At 42.3% G+C, this 20,195-nt stretch overlaps 1 protein-coding gene across 1 annotated transcript in view; it reads right to left on the bottom strand.

Annotated features, from left to right (window-relative positions):
* gjc1 (gap junction protein gamma 1) overlaps positions 1 to 15,591 on the bottom strand; it is a 47,992-nt gene extending 32,401 nt beyond the window's left edge. Inside the window, exon 1 of the mRNA XM_086289849.1 lies at positions 14,883 to 15,591. The gene's annotated coding sequence lies outside the window, so the exon portion shown is untranslated. The remainder of the gene's footprint in view (positions 1 to 14,882) is intronic.
* Between the last annotated feature and the right edge of the window lie 4,604 nt (positions 15,592 to 20,195).

The following is a 20,195-nucleotide window of genomic DNA, read 5'->3' as shown; positions in this document are numbered from 1 at the left end:
ACTACTTCTGGAGGTTTGAGCAGACAGCTGGTTCTAGACTGCTCATCTTTTCCCACACCAAGCTGGAGACAGGAGCTGTGATAAAATCCAGAAAGTACTGCACTGTTCCAGTCGAGGAAACTGATGTTGCTCTCCCTGCCGTCTGCGCATGCATTTACTAAATCATTATCATTTCGAACAAACATGATCTTCACCTGAGTTACCCTTTATTTAAACAGGCCGCCCTAAGGCTTCATAAGAGTTAAAGACAGTCCTACGTCCAACAGAAGGACAAAAAAAAAAAAAACAGAAGAAGAGGAAACAGAAATTGCAATGAGCTATTTAAAGTTAGGCCTTAAGCACTTCTGTCAAGTGAATCAGCTTTTTCCTTTTTTTTTTTCTTTCATTTTAGATGTGGAGTCTCAAATTTTAGCCCATAAGGCTATTATCAAGGCAACACTAGTAGCACGAGAGCATCTGTGCTCGCCTTTGGGCTTTTTCCTATACCCATCGCACCATGATGGTCTACGGCTCAAAAAATCCTGGGGCCTCGTAGTCATAGAAACCCACTCATGTATGAATGTTACTTTGTTTAAACATGACTCCAGGAGAAGACACAGAGAGGAAAGGACGGGACAGGAATGTCCTGGAAGACACGTCACGTGTGGGTGATGTAACAAGAAAGTGGAGGAAAAAAAGACTCGGTGTTTTGGTGCCCAAAAATGATGCAGACAAGAAGAAGCTGAGAGGTTGTGTGTGGGGCTTTCCTCACACAACTGTAAAGTATCTGAATGTAAGTAGAAGTTCTGTGGTGCTATCACAGTCTAGCAATAAAACATACTCCAAAAATCAAGAAGAGTTTCTCATGATTTAACTGGTTAACGAAACGGGACAGAAGACAGGACAGAAAGTTTCTATCATTACTTACCTGATCCACATGGTCTGTAAAAGATTAGCAGAAAACACCAGTCATTATGAATATATATTCACAGGTATTAGAGGAAGCCAGGAGTCAGGTTGCAGCATATTTTCAAAACCTACTTTCCTCTGTCTGAGTTTTAACCAATAATCCAGTTAGTCTTAGGTATGACATCTCCATTGGAGGCTGTATAAACACTGAACATGACCCCAGAGCATCTTTGTGTCAGGAGGAACATGTTGTATATGGAACAGTGGCTAAAAATAACCCAGTGTTAGCTTGTCTCTTTCTATCTTTTTATTAGTGTAACCCCCTGCAGTTGTTCAATTCAACAAAATTCCTTTAAAAGTAAATCAAAGGGACACTATTCTGGTTTATGTTTCAAACACGTTAAAGAAAAAGACGGAGCTGGAGGTTTTTATAATGTAAGAATGCATCAATAAAGGCATTTCATGAATGATGATTGGAGACACCTCAGTGAGTCTATCAGCAGCTAATGATTATTAGCTTTGTGACCCAGTAATGGAGGTGGTGACCTTCAGGGGTATTGTGAAAAGAAGGCGTGGGATGAAATTGAAGTAATATGTTCACAGGGTTATTGTGGATAAATCATTAAGACTACACATGCAGGCAACAAAAAAATAAAAAAAACGTCTTACATATCGCACTTCATGCAGTCTGCCCTGCATCTAGCTTTCATCTCATTTTAGCCTGTGTGTGTGTGTGTGTGTGTGTGTGCCTCTCAGAGTGTGGCAGAGTCTGTCAGGCAAGGCAGTGACAGGGTTTCGGCCGCGGTCTGTGAACCTGGCTGCTCTGTTTAGCTCCGCCTGTGACAGAGAGCGAGGGGGACATCACCCAGCCGTGGCTGCCCCAGCTGAGCCAATCGGGCGTGAGCGCTTACGGTCACATCAGCGCATGCCTTTTGCCATGTGCAGCTCTGTGGCACAGATCCCCTAACATGCTCTCCACAGTTGTAGTGGCATTCTGCTGATGACTTGCATGTGTTTGCTCAGATAATAAAGGTAACTGTGTGTTTCATTAAAAAATATGTGTGCCCTCCTTCACTGCACCTGTGCTGATAATGTTTAACAGCATTATGTGATCACATGGCTGAAAAACAGGCTTCTAGTGTAACCGTATGTGCGTTTGCTATGAAAACTTTGATTTTGATTATTATGGCCCTCCAAAATCTGATACCAGTGACCTTTTGGGTCAAAAATGAGGGTTTTTTTTAGGATTTCCCAAATTATCCAAAATAACAAAGGGTGCCTCACCTATTTTTCAGCTGTAGTGAAACAATTTCAATGTAAATTCACCGTTAAATGTAAACTGGAGACAGAGAATGTTTGCCTTTAAAGGAAAAGCTGTCTCTTTTGAATTAAGACAACTTTTATTTTGAAGGTCAACATTCTCAGTTTCTTTTTTGCATTGCACTTCTTTAAGTTTCACAAACACATGTCGAGCAGTTTGCGACTGTTTACACATAAGTCAGAACCTTCTACAAAACTATGGGAGTTTGCGGGAGTATGCTGGCAACCAAAGTAATCATAAGCACATTTTGGATGCAGCGAGATATATTTCTCTTTATAGGAATTTCATACTGGTGACTGCCAGCAATAAACAGTACAGCAGCCACTTGCCGACTGTTCGTGGAATAAGCACTTTTTCCTTGTGACCAGGGAATCGCTTACCCGTGTGAACGGAGCTTTAGCAATCACTTTTTACAGTTACTGCAAGCAACCAATTGCAACTGTTTGAAATACACCGTTTTTGTCAACCGGTCTCTGGGCCTGTGTGACTGTCCAGGGCTCGTTTTTTTTTCTTTTTCTTTTGAACTGAAACACATCCAGATTTAGTCAGATCCAGCTGTAACATTGTGAGGCCACAATTCCATCACCAGGTCAGAGTGACATCTGAAAACTAGAATAAATTTGAACTTATTCAAATCTGTAGATTAGAGCTGATGTATTAGAGTTGATAACGATGACATCATTGAACCCATTCTGTGAAACCTCAAATACAGCTCTGCCAAATTTAATTTAAAAAACATGATTTTAATCATTGTGGTATTTTGTATTTTTTCATTGAATGGGAAACTGTCTATTGTACACAAAATAATTTTGTATTATTTATAAAATAAAGGACATTAAATGCATTTGTGTGATTTTTAGATTTTATTTTAACAAAGCACATGAAGAAGATGAGTTATACACTGAAATAGTACATGGCTATTTTTAGATATAGCAAAAACTCATTCACTGAGGTAGTATTTAGGGTTCATCTGAGTGCAATGATAGTTTATCATATCAATGACTGTTTTTCATGTTGGTCTTGGAAAAAAATGAGATCACTTCATGCAGAGGAAACAGTATAAACGCCATGCAAAGAATTTTACTGAAGAAAAGTCACATCAACAGTCCTTAAATTTAACCTTTACATTACCTGTTATTATCTACATTCATTTTAATCCTATCCTTATACATTTACATAAGAGATGCTTATTCTTGTAGAAAGCATGCCTTGAATGTTTCCCTGTAGTTCATTATGTCATGGTCCTGGGTCGGTGACCCAGCGCTTTTAGTTTGTTATCATTTTCTAGATGATGATTGTTTAAGTTCTGTGTTATTTTCGATCTGCCTCTGAGTCTGCGTCTGTATCTGTCTGTCTATGGTGTCTCCCCATCTGTTTGTGAATCTGTCTGTTTAGTTCAATGTCTTGTCTGGTTCCATGTATCTGAGTTTCCTGTTTTATTGTGAAGGTCCGTGTCATATGTGAGTGTGATCAGTTTACGTTTCCCCTGTCCCGTCAGCCCAGATTTCTCCCAGCTGTGTTGCCCTCCTGTCTCGCATCCCCTGATTACTGGTGTGTGTATTTAAGCCCTGTGTGTTCTCCTGCCTGTTGCCGGTTCGTCTGTGTTCCTCCGTGTCAGTCTGTTACCCTGTGTTCCACGGTGTCCTGTTCCTCGTCTGCGTCTCTCTGCTATTCATCATCCGTTGTCATATGCTCCCAGTTTAGGTATCTTTAGTTGTTTGTTATGCCCCACTGTTTGGTTGCCACTACACCTCTGTAAATAAAACCACCGGTATCTCATCCACTGCCTGCATCTTGGGTCCTCCTTCTATATCCACACGGCTCGCCTCGGCAGCCGTGACAGTACGAACCGGCCACTATGGACCCAGCAGCATTCAACCCGCCCAAGGAGCTCCGGGAGGACATTGTTTACTCCGTGGACAAATTAATCAACGCGTGGCTGGAGCACGAGGGGAGAGAATTTCGCCAAGCCGTGGCTAATCGGCTACAGCGCTTGGTTTCTGGTCTCCCCTGGCTGCTCAGCTCACTTCACCCGCTCGCACAGAATTTCATTCTGAATGGACTCCGTCTTCACCCCCCGGCTGCTACCACCCACCCTGCAGCTCATGCTTCACTGCCCAGTCCGACAGAGGATGTTCTGCCCGGCCCGTCAACCCAGCCTTCGAGGGGGAAACGGCGCTCACGCTGCCGACGCTCCTCGCCACAGTCGGACCTGGGGATTTCCGAGCAGCCAGCTGTGGTGAGTGGACAGGACAGTATTGTTGGTCTGAACTGTGGGACCGTTTACTCAGGGGTGATGTTCTGTACGGCACTGGACAAAAACTGTTTATCGCCAGAAGCTCAGTTAGCCGCCCGGCCAGAAGCTCAGTTAGCCGCCCGGCCAGAAGCTCAGTTAGCCGCCCGGCCAGAAGCTCAGTTAGCCGCCTCCGCCACATTCAGCCTCACAATCCATAGCTCAATTACAGTCACAGCCAGACTTATTACAAACCCTGTTACAATCCATGGCCCAGTCAGTAGCCCGGTTAGCAGAAGAATCATTAGCTTTATCCTCAGTTCAGCAGTCACCAGCCCTGCATCCTGTGTCAGTTGCTCCACTACCTGTTCAGCCATCACCTTCACCTACTCCTCCTGTACAGCAAGCCATGTCAGTCCAACCCATAACGGACAGTTCAACAACTCCGTACTCTAAGCAGAGAGACAAACCCAAGAACAATGTCAACATTCCTCAAAGGCTGGCCAGTTCTGAGACTGAGATGCACTCCAGGGCCTCCCCAGAGGCTGGGTTTCAGCCCCCATTAGACTCTGGACCCCTGGAGTTTAAGAAGCCAGCTGAGGACTGCACAGAGCTGTCGCTGCCTGAGCAGGGTCAATGCTCTGCGCAGCTGCAGGCCGCTATGTGTTTGCCAGAGGCCCGTGTGCCTGCTGGTCCTGTTCTGTCCCTGCCAGAGGCCCGTGTGCCTGCTGGTCCTGTTGCGTTCCTGCCAGAGGCCCGTGTGCCTGCTGGTTCTGTTGCGTCCCTGCCAGAGGTCTCCGCACCTGCTGGTTCTGTTCTGTGTGTGCCAGGGGCTCCAGTGCCCACTGGTTCTGAGACTGTTTTTGCTGGGGGGCCCGAGGAGCCCGTCCAGCCTTCTGCCTCGTTAGCTGGGGGGCCCGAGGAGCCCGTCCAGCCTCCTTCCTCGTCAGCTGGGGGGCCCGAGGAGCCCGTCCAGCCACCAGCTGCTCCACCAGCAGCCTCATCCACGCTTGCAGCAGCAGTTTCATCCATGCCGCCACCTGCTGCAGCGCCTCCGTCTGCATCCTCCACGCCGTTGCCTGGCCCGGCCTCTGCTGCATCCTCCACGCCGTCGCCTGGTCCGGATTCAGCATCCTCAGCGTCGCCTGGTCCAGCGCATGCTTCGGCTTCATCCGCTTCACCTGGTCCAGCCACTGCTTCATCCTCGCCTGGTCCAGCCACTGCTTCATCCTCGCCTGGTCCAGCCTCCGTGTCTTCATCCTCGCCTGGTCCAGCCTCCGTGTCTTCATCCTCGCCTGGTCCAGCCTCCGCATCACCTGCAGTGGCCTCCTCTTCAGCATCCTCATCAGCTGCTTTGCCTGGTCCTGCTTCAGCCTCGTCTGGTCCAGCCTCTGCTTCAGCCTCGTCTGGTCCAGCCTCTGCTTCCGCCTCGTCTGGTCCAGCCTCCGCTTCACCTGGGGCTGCAGGGGCCACGCAGCCTTCAGGTCCCCTACTACCACCTCCACATCGTCGGTCATCTGCCTGGCCGCCTGTTGGGCATCTCCGCCACCGTGGACGCCCTCCTGAACGCCGCCACTGCCTTCCACGTGGCCGGCCTCCGGACTTGTTTCCACGCCGCTGTTGCCGTCCGCACGGTCGGCCCCCAGAACTGTTTCCACACCGCTGTTGCCGTCCGCACGGTCGGCCCCCAGAACTGTTTCCACGCCGCTGTTGCCGTCCGCACGGTCGGCCCCCAGAACTGTTTCCACGCCGCTGTTGCCGTCCGCACGGTCGGCCCCCAGAACTGTTTCCACGCCGCTGTTGCCGTCCGCACGGTCGGCCCCCAGAACTGTTTCCACGCCACTGCCTACTGCGTGGCCGGCATCCGGACCTGCCCCGTTGCCATTCGCATGGTCGGCTTCCTGAACTTGACCATCTGGGCCTTTTTGGACTCTGTCCCTCCGTCCTGGGCCCCCTCCGCCCGCCCTGGTCGGGTTGTTTTCTGTTTTGTTTAGGTCCATTTTTTCATTTCTGCTGGGCTGTCTGGTGCCAGCCCTTGAGGGGGGGGTACTGTCATGGTCCTGGGTCGGTGACCCAGCGCTTTTAGTTTGTTATCATTTTCTAGATGATGATTGTTTAAGTTCTGTGTTATTTTCGATCTGCCTCTGAGTCTGCGTCTGTATCTGTCTGTCTATGGTGTCTCCCCATCTGTTTGTGAATCTGTCTGTTTAGTTCAATGTCTTGTCTGGTTCCATGTATCTGAGTTTCCTGTTTTATTGTGAAGGTCCGTGTCATATGTGAGTGTGATCAGTTTACGTTTCCCCTGTCCCGTCAGCCCAGATTTCTCCCAGCTGTGTTGCCCTCCTGTCTCGCATCCCCTGATTACTGGTGTGTGTATTTAAGCCCTGTGTGTTCTCCTGCCTGTTGCCGGTTCGTCTGTGTGACTCTGTGTCAGTCTGTTACCCTGTGTTCCACGGTGTCCTGTTCCTCGTCTGCGTCTCTCTGCTATTCATCATCCGTTGTCATATGCTCCCAGGTCTGTTATTTTAGTTCTCCCAGTTTAGGTATCTTTAGTTGTTATGCCCCACTGTTTGGTTGCCACTACACCTCTGTAAATAAAACCACCGGTATCTCATCCACTGCCTGCATCTTGGGTCCTCCTTCTATATCCACACGGCTCGCCTCGGCAGCCGTGACACATTTTTTCCTCTGAACAAATTTATGTTCAGAATTTCACGAGATCTGCATATTTAAATGTCTCAAGCTGTAAAAATAGTCAATTTGTATAATCCCAACAACACTCATAGTAAAAAATCCAAACTGTGCGTTTTTAAGAAGAAGAAAAAGTAGATGCAATGTCCTTTTATTATTACAGTGCTTCTTTAATCTTCAAAATTGACATATTTAATGTGTGCTTTTCAACTAAGTCTCTCATCTGCCATTACCCACAGAAATTTGTTTTCATTTACTCTTTCAATATCGATCCCACTTACTTTAATTAATGGATTGAAGTGTATTTAATACATTTTTCAAAATAACATTATAAGTTTATTTGAATTTAATGTTCATTTCTTCTTATCATGGATGACATCTGTCCTTAAAAATATTACACCCAAGACAATGATATTTCAAATGGGGAGTAAAAAGGTTAAAAAGAACAGACAGGAGAGTAATGTGAGGGATGTCAGAGGTCCCCCAGGCCACAATACTTCCTGTACTCTTTACTGACTACTCTTAGGGGGAACCATGGCAATTTTTGAAACAAAATTTAAGATAAAACATTACAAGCTTTTCATTCTCATAAAGAAATGTTCCTTAAAATTAACCTGCATTCTATCAAACTAAAACATGTTTAAAACACACTCAATATAACATTTTTCTATGGTAATTGCAAAAAACTTATTTCAGTCTTTTTTCCGAAGAAGAAGAATGTCGAGCTTTTCAATATTTTTTTCAAGTATATTTAAACATATGATGATTAATTTAAATTCTTTGTTTTGGGTACATTCCCTCAGCCTTTAAAATGTTATAATGGGTATTTTCCAAAATTTTGAAAGAAAAATTAAATGAATCAACTAAGAGTATACACAGGCACAGTAATTGTTAGATTTCTAATAATCGGAAGCAAAGAAACCCAAGAGAGTTTGGTCAGATATATTAAAGATGCCTTCACATATATATAATTTGAGATACTAAAGAACTTCTGATGATTGTCAGACTGACACTTTACATTAATACAAGTTTACCAACAAGAGGAGATTAAGATGAGCAACCGCAGACAAAACCAAAACAACAGGTATGAGTCACATGAGCACACCCCTGTCACCCCGAATCACAGCCTGGGCTATGACAGCTATGCTCATATGTAAATGTGTCAGCATACACAGATTCGTGAGCAGGACATATCAGTTTGAATATGCATGTGCAACACTGACTGAAGCGCAAACATCTCTGTACATGCAGGTCTCGGTACATCTGCATGTATGTTTCCAGGCTCATGGTATGTATGTCTAAGCTGATCCCAGTATGTCATAGTGACATTCCCAGTGGGAAGGTCCCTCACGACTGTTTTCATTTGCTGGACTGCCCGTATGTCTTCATGAGTGCTGGGTAGGTGAAAGTGACATCCAATTTCATCCACACTCACGGGGGGTTCTCTCTGTCTGTCTATATCTTCTTCTCTTACAATAAATGTCCCCTATTGTGCCTTCTGCAAGGAGGCATTTACTAGTTTTCTCTGTTTCACATCAGTATAAATGATTTTTACCTGTGGTCTGTTTTGAATATGTCATACCGGAATGGGTGCTAGTAATTAAGGATGTAACTGTGCCATTTATTTCAATTAAAGCTGAATAAATTTACTTCCTTCTTAGCATTTACATCACATTGAATGGCAGAAAAATTCACTTTCAAAAACTATAAAATCCAACAAGCTAAAGCTGTTGACATACCTAGTTAGTGCTGTGACTAATTATTAGTTATTCCATTAGTTATTCCACTCAAAAAATGGAAGTTATATTTTAACCCTCTCAGGCTCAAATTAAACCTTTTGTTGCTAATGCACAACCAAGTCCTTTAGTGGTACTTCTGAGTAAAAAAACTCATAAAATATGTATGTGGGGTAATCAGGTTGTTAGTTTTTAACTGTTGCAAATCTGCAACGCCTGCCTTGAGAGGGTTAATGGGAAAAAGTCAAAAATCCTCACAATGGAGATCCCGGAACTGGCTTTTTGCTTCATAAAATCCTACTCATTATTTTAAAGCATTAATTTGAAAAGAATCATTAAATATTGAATGGCCTTGCTCCCGAATACATCATAGACCTACTAACCTCTTATCCACCTGGGCATTTATCTTGATCTTTAAAAGTATTCTGCTGGTTTTCAATCTGCCAATTAAGAGCAGAATGGCAACTTTATTTCCCTGAAAGATTCTACTTTAAAAATTATTTTATTGAAAGGGCTTTATAGATGTTTGATTTATGGCATATATATTTTAATATTATTTTTTGCTCCTATTTGTTGTTTTTGTAAGTGTTTACTTTCTTTCTGTGAAGCACTTTGCAGCTTTATTGGGAAATTGCTTTATAAATTAAGTTTGTTATTCTACAGTTAGAATTAATGCCCACTTATGAAAATTGTTGCTACTTAATTTCCTGTTTACTAATCAACATATTAATCAAACTCTACAGGGAAAGAGTGTGTCATAGAATTATATCGCAATACTGCAGTTTTAAATCAAAGTACACAGCACTACTGCATTGCAGGGACTTTGCGATCTGGACACGTGTATTGCACGACTACGACATGCTGCAGCAATACAACTAGGATGACACAAAAATCCTGGTGTTCAGGATTCCCTTTGTTAGACAAAATCAGACACTCCCCATCGCCTGTTTTTAGCTAAAGATTCGGAGATCTGCTGTGGCATCACGGCGACACGTGCACCGACACAACTGCGAGGGGTCAGGGCCGACTCCAGGGCTCGTTTTCCAGAGGAGTCATCCTGAGTCACAGAGAGCATGCACAACCCTCCCCTACTCTTTGATGCCCAATATTTAAGGTCTCCCCTTAAATATCAGGCACGCAGGACACAGAGCATGCTCAACTGCACTCACATGCACACATCAAACTACAATAATCTCACCACTGAACTTACTTAATTTGGGAAGCACGTGAAGGTCAAAATCTGTTTAGTTTAGCTTAACGAAAAGTATTTGCAAAACATATTAAAATCTTCAAAGTTATCTTAAGAGACCAGATGCAGTTAGTTACCAGTTATTTTTATATCAGTGTTGTGAAACAAATTTCAATATTTTCACTAAATCTTCTAAATGAAATTATTCTCCCAGAATCATTTGCTCATTGCAGAAACATTTCCACCACATCATGCAAATCCGTAAATTAGATCCCAACTGTACTACCAAAGACAGCCAAGTTATAAACAAAGTACAAATGTGCATTTATAGAGCAAACATGGAAGTAATGCAGCAAAACGCACATTCTGCTCTAACTATCATTTGCATTTGGTGACTTCTTAAAATTCTAAACGCTCGGTAATTACAAAGAGAGCAAGCCACCTTCCTTCTGCTCTTACTTTAAAGTCATTTACAGGAACTGGCAACCAGAAATTGCAGAGCAGAGTACACAGTGTCAAGCAGAGGGAATCCAGACTAGTTGGCAGGCATAAAGACACTTTTCCCTCAGTGTGCTGCACTCTGAGGATTAAGCCTGCCTGTGTGCTCACGTCTGCTAAACAAGATATAGACATAATACCTTGATGTTTCATGTTGGGCAAAGCCAGTTAGGAGATGCTGCAGTGGCGAAGAATCTCCCAACATCTCTACATTTTTCCCACTTTATCTACTACACTGCACTCCCTCGTCACTCAAACAGTTTTCTTTGAGGTTCCAGTAACATTGCATGTTTTGATGACTGACGGTTTTGTGCTGCACAACACCTGCTTCTAATATGCAAGTAGGGATAGGTTTTTTTGAAGTAGTGGCTGAAAGCATAAAATTTAGCTCTTACTGTACTGGCTCCACATCACACATTCTGAAGGAAAGAACTGGAAAAAGCAGGAAGTGAATTACTTCATTTATTCAAGATAGCTGCCATAAAGCATGTAATTGACTTAAACACATCCCGCAGATATTTCAGCTGACAATTATGGTAATTGCAGACGGCTGATTTAGTTGCAAGTGATTATCGTAAAATAACGTTCGAATAACAGCACAAAGGTAGATAATTTGATACACATAATATATTTTAGAGATTAAGGCAGTTTTCAGCGGTGGAAACTAAAAGAGGAATTTCATGGTTTTAAAACTACTTTGTATTAATGATTCTTTACTGCTATTATTTACATTTGAAGAGTTGCAGGGCTTCATTGTTGCTGTTATCTTGGGTGCCTAACAAAATACACTGTAATACTGTAGTCAAAGGAGCTTGCAAAGAAAAGCGTCTGGACTTCTATAAGTTACTTGAAGACGTTTCACCTCTCATCCGAGAAGCTTCTTCAGTTCTAAGGTCAAATGGTGGAGAGTCCCAGATATAAGCCTAGTGGGAGTATCCCCCCACAGAGGGACAAAAGGACCCCCTGATGATCTGGGTGTGGGTCCCAATCAGCCAGGGTTTCAGGTGAGCTCATTGTGAAACCTGGCCCCACCTTATCATGTGAATTCCTGAGGTCAGATGGCCCAGGATGTGAGTGGGCGTTAAGGCGTCTGGGGAGGGAACTCAAAACTGGATTATAGATGGCAGACAGTTGGTGTCGTAAACCACCGCCTCTGTTCAAAGATGGTCGCTCACAGTGGACATAGATGGCTTCTTTCACTCCTCTTTCAAACCATCTGGAGGAGTGACCTTAGAACTGAAGAATCTTCTCGGATGAGAAGTGAAACATCTTCAAGTAACTTAAAGAAGTCCAGATGCTTTTCTTTGCAAGCTCCTTTGACTACGATGACCTGGATGACTGAGAACCTTCACAGACATGTAATACTGTAGTATGTAATACTGTGGTGTCAAACCTAAAATGGGCAGGAGCATCAAACTAATGCAAAATAACTTAATACAAGAAAACATGTTTTGCTAATTTTTAACCTGTTTCATAGAATAAAAATACATTGTGAAATTTTACAAAACAGATAATGAATCATACAATAAGATGTATGTAGACTTTCGGAAGCAAACATATTTCACTTCTTTATGATTCAAACATCCAACTGACATCTATAAACTTTTCTTACATTTCCACTCTTGTGTAGTAATATTGGCATCAAAGATTTTATTTTGAATCCGAAAAAAATTATTATTGACTTCTCCGCCATTGAGCTGTGATCCTCAAACTATGCAAAATATTGTTTTCGTCAAAAGTCCTACAAAGGCTCAAGAAACTTGAATGCATCTTCATTTTAATTAAGGAGCATCATACTAAATTTTAACTGTAAATTGAAAGAAGACAATGCTAATGCACTCTACATTATACTGCAGTACTGACCATTCATAGTAAGCCATAATGAGATCTATACATGAACATTTAATACACTGTATCCTGTGGCTTGGTCCTGAGCCAAGCAACAGGAATAGACTCATTCAACTGAAACAATCCGACTAATAACATGTATTAACTTTTTCATTTTTTACACATGGAGCTTTTAAAATGTGCAGCTTTAAAGTATTTAGGAATATAGCCCCACGTCCACCAGCTACAAAGGTAAAATGTTTCTTACATATGTACATATTTGTACAGGTACATTCAAATATACATATTTTAATGCATATATAATCAAAGCTTAAGCTTAACACGTCCTCAATAACTAGTGCATTTCTTTCATTTCAGGTACGTGACATTCTGTAGTGTACACTCTAAATTTCAAGCTTTGATCTTGCGATTTGGAAATCATCACATGCTTTTTCAGCAGAGCGGATAGCCTGCTTGGTCTTTTTCTTTTCTTTTGTTTGTCTCTTCTGGACTTGACTTAAAGTTACATTTTTGGGGGGATTACTGTAAAGGCTCAGCACTTTTCTTCTTTCTTACTTCATTTTTTTGCTTTTTTCTCTTTTTTTTGCTTTGATCGATTGGATAAATCAACTTACCAGACACCTAATGTAACATATCTCCAACTTTTCTGGGACATCTTCTGGTCATTTAGTAAACATCCATGCACAATTTATCACTTATATCTGCCAGGTCATGAGTTTCTTTAGTGTCCCCAGGGGTGAAATAATGCAAAAAAGCATTGTATTGAATATAAAAAGAGGACAGTAACGCATTCATCATGATACTAACTGATGGGGCATTTTCTTGCTGCCAAAGAGAATGTGCTCCTCATCTTTCTCGCAGTGCTGGAGTACACAGGGGTGGACTTCCCTTCCCTTCCTCCCATACTGGCGTAGGTTCCACCCCCATTGCACAGTGAGAGTTAAATAATGGTCTCCAGTGGGGTACAAGGGTAAAAAGGTGGGGGGAGAATCCAACAGCACAGATGGACTGCCTTGCAGAGTAGTTTCACATGCAGAAAATGTTAATTAAATCTATAGTTTGCAAGGCTGTGAAATGCCAAAACTGCATTTACTTGATGGAAATATAGAACAAAGAATGGAGGGCAAATGGAGGTTGACATGTTGCTCTTAGAATCCTACCAAGGAATAAATTCAAAATAAATACATAGCATCCATATGTTATGTGCAAAGTAAGCATCACTCACTAGCCCTAAGCTCTTTCACTGGCAATATCCCAAATCCATCACAATAGCTGCACATATAGCGAGGATTTTTCTGAAGCACAGGGGGAGAAACTCATTATGGAGGCTCATATGTGAGACACTGCTCGTATGGCATTGACAAATGCTCGACAGAGAAGCCAATGCGGCATAATTCAAAGACGTCCAGCACAATGAAAGGGTTTCTCATCATGGTGAATAATGCTGGGTGCTGGCTGCTTCTCAGCTTTAAGTGGTGGGAATGTTACTTTTGATATATTGACTTCTGGATTTATGAAATAATCCCTGAATCAGCGAATATATGTAGGTATGGAGCACCACGGATAAAGACACTCACAAAAACCTGGGGAGTGCTTTTAGGTATTTATTTATTTTTTAATTTGCTGTCTTTATATTCTGATTTGAATTGATTTTTTTTTATATTAAAATATATATTTTTTAAATACACAGTTATTTACATCTGGAATGGTATGAACAACCTTATTGTTATATTCTTTTAGTTTAAGCACATTTCATAAGAAATAAACCTGAATTATAATGAGCTTTACTGATGCAGATAACATTTTTGGTCTAATTTAAATAATTCAAATGTTGCCAAAATTCTATTCATAAATTTAAATCAATGCAAACCTCCTAAAAGCTATACATATACGTCCAATACTTGTGAAATCAATTCATTAATTATACAAAACAAAGATTTTACCAATAATGCCATTATAGAATCTGCATGCGATTCAACTAATCTCAAAAGCTCCTGCGGGATTTAACGAAACCCTGAGGAGAATCCCTGCACCGCCCTCTACATCATCTACATGCTGATATGATTTGAGAATAAATGGGTTTGGTTTTGTTTCTCAAAGCATACACAGCGTGGATTTTTAACCTATATTTGTTTTCTGTTGTGCGGATATGTGTCTCTGAATTGACAGTTTATATTAATTAGACGTGTCGTTTGCAGCTCCTTCCCCAAAGCACACTTGTACAAAGAAGTTGATTTCTTGTTGCTCACAGCTTGGCCTTGACCACTCTGTTACACATGCCAAACAACAGAGGAGATTCGGTCCAACAGAAATGAAACGAAAAGCTGAAACCGTCTTCTGTGCGTTATGGTGCCAAATGGTGCGTCTATGACCCCCCAAGCAACCTTAGCAGGGTGCCCGCTGGGTTAAATTAGCCCCTTTAGGAACAAAGGAGGGACACTGTAACACTATTACAGCAATTGACAGGCGTATTCTTACCGCTATGCGAGTCTGTGAGGATGCTTTAAGATATAAGATGATCCGTTTTTTGGGAGGGAAAGGTCGTTTTGGACTTGGTGAGGTCCAAACTTGAATCCCGCCGTTGATTATCAGCTCCACTTCTCGGGAGGAACCAGCAGGATGTTTCACTATTGGGTTTCAATTTAGTCTCAGAGCATCACTACGAGATGTGTAAGCAGTCTTTGTCCATGCCAGCCACGCTATTCTGTCTTCGGTCGAGCTACGTCGATTCAACTATGTGGTCTGTTGCGTAAAACCGGTGCCAAAATTCCTGCGGGCCCATTCCATTACAGCGATGCTAAACAATAGTCTGGTCATCTTGACAAGAACCGAACCCACACCAGCTCTGATAACAGCTGTATCGGCTTTTTAAAACCAAATCTTCAGCGCTAGTTTGTCCATATCACTATGACCGGCTCGAGAATTTGCTAATAAATACGTCAGCGGCTCACATGTGCCATTTGGCTCCAGCGTTGTCTTTCGGGTTCCTCGTCTTGTCCTCACAGGGGGAGTGAACAGTGGAGTTGCTGATCTGTTGATCACTGGAGGTCCACCTCCATCCAGCGGTGTCCTTGTCTCGTATTTATCGGGAACGGAGCCTTCGCCGTTTTCCACATGCAGTCTGACATTAGCTGAACGCGGATATCGATGAGTGACAGCTGGAGTCTCTGACTGTAAGCTTGGAGACCCATCTTTGCAGGAGGGGAGCAGCGATGTTGCGCGTACGTGTCTTTGGTAGTGCGCGTACCCGACAGGTCACACATCTCGGGTCCATAAACATCTGCCTAAGGAAAGGGCAGTTTGTACTTGTAGTCTTTGTTTGTGGTGCAGCCGTTCAGATATCACAGTTAGAGGCTCGGCGTATTTCTGCTGTTTTATAATGGAATAATCAATAGGATAATTATCTGCTATGGTATCATTTGAATACAACATTTAATATATTTTTATAAAAAAGCACTGGGAATGTTAGAGGTAATACTTATTTATTTATTCAAATTAGTATTGCCATGAGTTTATGTTCTTAATCTGCTTATCCACAATTAACGGAAGACGCTGGTGGGGTCTCAGATATATTGGGGGCGGGGACGGGGGGGTGGGGGGTGGAATGTGCTATTGTACTGCAAGTGTATTTCCTTAGTATGGCAATGAGGCATTATAAATAAAATGTGTGTCACTCTGGAACACTTATATGGGCAATATTAGATAAACCCAGTTTCAAAGGCATCATTTCATTTTTGTTGGCACACTGGGGTGGAAGATTTACAGATTCGGTTTTGGAAATATATTTTTATTACCTATTAAATTTAATAGAAGGGTAAAAAAAAATATGTATTTTGACCGTGATTTGGGAAAATATGGGCTTTGGGGAAAATTCTATCCATTTTTCACAAACAACAAATAGTCCTCACAGTTGATTTTGCTCCATTAATGACTTATAGTAATTATACTTCTTTCTGTTTTGCAAGCCTGTCATAGTGCAATAAAAATAACATGTTTTCTACTCATCAGTGCAAATCTAATCTATCAGCCAATCACATGGAAGCAATCAGGCATGGTCAACAAGGCCTGCTTAAGTTCTAACTGAGCATCGGAATGAGGAGACAATGTCATATGTTATTTTGAACATGGCATGGCTGTTGGTGTCAGTCTGGCTGGTCTGAGTATTTCAGAAACTGCTGATCTGCTGGGATTTTCCCAAACAGCCATCTCGAGGATTTACAGAGAATGCAGAGCATCTCTGAATGTACAACACGCTGAACCTTGAAGCCAGTGGGCTACAGCAGCCGAGCTCACAAGACCTGGACAACAGAAAACTTCAAAATGTGGCCTGGTCTAAGTTTGAGTTTCTGCTCCAACATTTAAATAGGATCAGAATTTATACTAAACAGCATGAAAACATGGATCTGCCATGACCACTCCTTTATGACCACCATGTAAATTATGGTGGTCATGTCACAAAGCTGAAATCATCTTAGTCTGGTTTCTTGAACATGAAAATTAGATCACTGTACTCAAATGGCCTCCACAGTCACCAGATATCAATCCAAATAAGCTACTTTAGGGATGTGACAGGAAGGAGGATTCCCATCATGGATGTGCAATCAACAAACCTAAAGCAGAACTGTGATGCTATGATGTCAAAATGAACCAGAATCTCTTGATGTTTCCAGCACCTCGGTGAATCTATACCACAAAGAATAACGGCGGTTCTGAAGGCAAAGGAGGATCCAACAGAGCAAGTAGTAGCAAGGCGTTACTAATAAAGAGGCCGGTGAGTGTAGATGTGAATTTTCTTTCAGCTAGTCTGAAAGAAGACATTTTATGAAATAAATCTAAAAATAAAATCAAAAAATTTCAAAACATGCTCAGAATGTTTGTAATGTTTTGCTAAAAAAATGTTTTGTTTACATTATAAAAATATTTACAGCAGTCAAGAGGAAATTTAATTCAGAGCAAATGGGGGACACTTCTCTTCCCATAAAAGCAAACTGGAGAAATACAAAAAAACCCCTAAAAAATAAAGAAAGAAATGCAAAGTTAAAACTGTCTTTATTTAGCAAGATTAGTCTTGGTCTAGTCTGGTGTAGTTTCGTTTGTGGTCCAAATCCATAAAGAACAAATAAAGTGTCAATTTGACGTACTTGGCTTTTTATATGGGAAAAAAAACTAGGTTAATTAATTTAACCATTGACAAAAAACAATGAATAATTATTGGGCTGCAAATGATATCCTTTTTTTTTTTTTTTGCCTGTCCCGTTTGGCTCTTTTGCCATCAGAATTATTGTCTAAAGCCGAAGAAAGATGCCCAACGGATTTACTTTACCAAATTGACCATCCCAGCCTTGCCGTAATGGTCCATTTGATTCACCTTTTATTGTTTATTTTATTTTCACTTGCTGAATACGGGACAGACTTGACTGGGGGAAAGAGGGGGAGAAAGAAAGAAAGAAAGAGGGAAAGAAAAACAGCTGAGAAGAGGGACGGGGGAGAAGGGCAAAAAACAAAAACGATATCCAAGGAAGTGACTGAAGGGATCAGGGTTCTTCGATTCCTTACAGTGAAAAGGGGCTTACAGATGAGTAATTCGTGAAATGATTTGGATCACTTCAAGGTGTTCTACCATTCATTACCATCTCAATCGCACCACTGAGTGAGGGCCCACGTCTGGTCTCAATCTGCTTGTTTAGAAGGCCTCAAGCATGGGAACACATATGGTTCATTTGGCAAATTGAGACAGCTAGCAGCTTTGAGGTTGCAGCTTCATTGTTCTAAAGGCGGGGTGGCTCACGAGTCCATCCACCCTCTCTGATTCTGCAGGCACCCATGCATGTGCAGCCTCAATGAGTATGTGAGCTAAACTCTGGCATGAACTAACCTCTGGATCCCCTGATAGGAAATGAATCAGTACTGTTGGTTCTTTGGGTGCCCGCGGGTGCAGGAGTCACACAGTCATGTGTTTCTTTGTGTGCCAGATCAAATGCCTTCTTTGTAGTTGCTGTAGTCATGACATTGTTTGGAGGCTGACTCAACCTTCATCATCTTCCTTCAGCGAGTAGATAATTGTGGCTACATCTTCGCTATAAACAGATTCTTATTATGAAACTGTCTGCCTGGACTCTCAGTGCCTATAGCTGTCCACGTTGTGCCGGATAATCCAGAGGGAGAGATTCGCTCATGATGTTAGCAGGAAGAGACAAGTGTGATTGAGTCATAGACACATGGCAGAGCCTGAGAGGTGTGTAGTTGCAGTGAGAAAGGAAAGCACGAATAAAAAAGTAAGAGCAGAGGACGGACAAACTGTGGGAAAGGGTGACTGATGAGATGTTGAAATCAGATGAAGATGCAAAGGAAAAGGCCTGACTGAGGAGGAGGAGAGTGCCCCTAGTTGGCCCTATACCACGGCAGAACCTTGCTCCTGTCTATATTTAGCACAGGGACCACAGATTGTAATGACTGCTCCGGGGCCTTGTGTTCAGACCGGCAAGAACTGCTGCCATCCGTCTCTGCGCCCGGGGCCAGGCACGATCTCACGCCAGCACATAAGGGAGGAGTGATGGGACCGTGTCTGAGTGCACGCTTACTTAACAAATGCGCAGAGTTGATCATATTCTTTTAGAACAGAGGTAACTGGATGTAAACCTCTGACAGAACCTGCATCTAAATACATCAATGAGAAAGGAAGCTTCGCTGCTCATATTAGTGAGTTCTTGTTCACAAATATCCAATTCCTTTCAATTCTCCTTCCCTGAAGCATTTGTAAAGGGCAGAGAAACCCCCACCCCACCCCTGCTATCTACCCACATTTGCTAAAAATAAATAAATACACAAAAATCACTTGTCACCCTGAACAGGATTGACATTCAGTCCAAATGTCAAAAGTAGCTTGCCATTTTCAACTCTTCCTATTCCAGGGCTAACCTTCCCAATCTCCATCACCTCCGGGACTGTTTGAGGGATTGTCAGTGGTGAGTGATGAAGGACCGAGCTGTTCAGACACTGCTGTGCTCCGAAGGTGTGACAAGATACGCCAACCAATGTGTCCTGAAGTGAAGTTAAAAGCTGCTCTTTAGAGTGATAATGTACTCAGTATATAGGTTTTGTGTTCAAATGCTTACACCCTACAGGCTTGAAAGTTTCATCTTTCACCAAGAGCAGTGGCTGTGGTCAGTTTGAAATCAAGTTTCACAGCAGATGGTGCCTCTCAAACTGCTCCTGCAGCATTATCCACTTCTCTGCTGCAGGATCACTCATTGTGTAACTTTAAACTGCTCAAAAAGACGGTCTCCTAAATGCTGAGTTGCAGGCAGTTCTTCATGCTTTTATTGGATTTTTCAGAAGGAGTTATTTGGGATACTGCACCACCAAACTTTTGGAAAACAATTCCCATACAAAACCCCCCCAAAAATATCAAACCTGCATTTAAGTAATGCTATACTCTGTAAGTTACATAAACTGACTTCTGGTGATCCCATCAGTTGAGAAGGCAGTTTGTATTGTTTGCCAAATTTTATCCTGCCTATAGATGAGCTCTTAATATACTTGGGCAACTGAAAACTCATAACCAAGGCCTTTAGAAACTATTATATATGGATTTATGATTTATGAAGCATCCTTAAAAACCCAATCACATCATTAAAGTGGATTTTATATGACAGCATTATATAAGTTATTGACACCTTTAAAAAAAAAATCCTGGCATTGTTCATTTTACATTCTTAGCTCCTTCCTGTTAAATTTGAATTCACACAACTTCACAGCTACAGAAAAGTTACACAGCGGGCCAATTTTATT

The sequence above is a fragment of the Aulonocara sp. 'chitande type north' Nkhata Bay genome, linkage group LG4 (genome assembly GCF_057382095.1).
Source record: "Aulonocara sp. 'chitande type north' Nkhata Bay isolate Kocher_YH1m ecotype deep benthic linkage group LG4, A_spYH_male_GT1.1, whole genome shotgun sequence".
Classification (NCBI taxonomy): Eukaryota; Metazoa; Chordata; class Actinopteri; order Cichliformes; family Cichlidae; genus Aulonocara; species Aulonocara sp. 'chitande type north' Nkhata Bay.
This window is presented reverse-complemented; position numbering and strand designations above follow the sequence as displayed.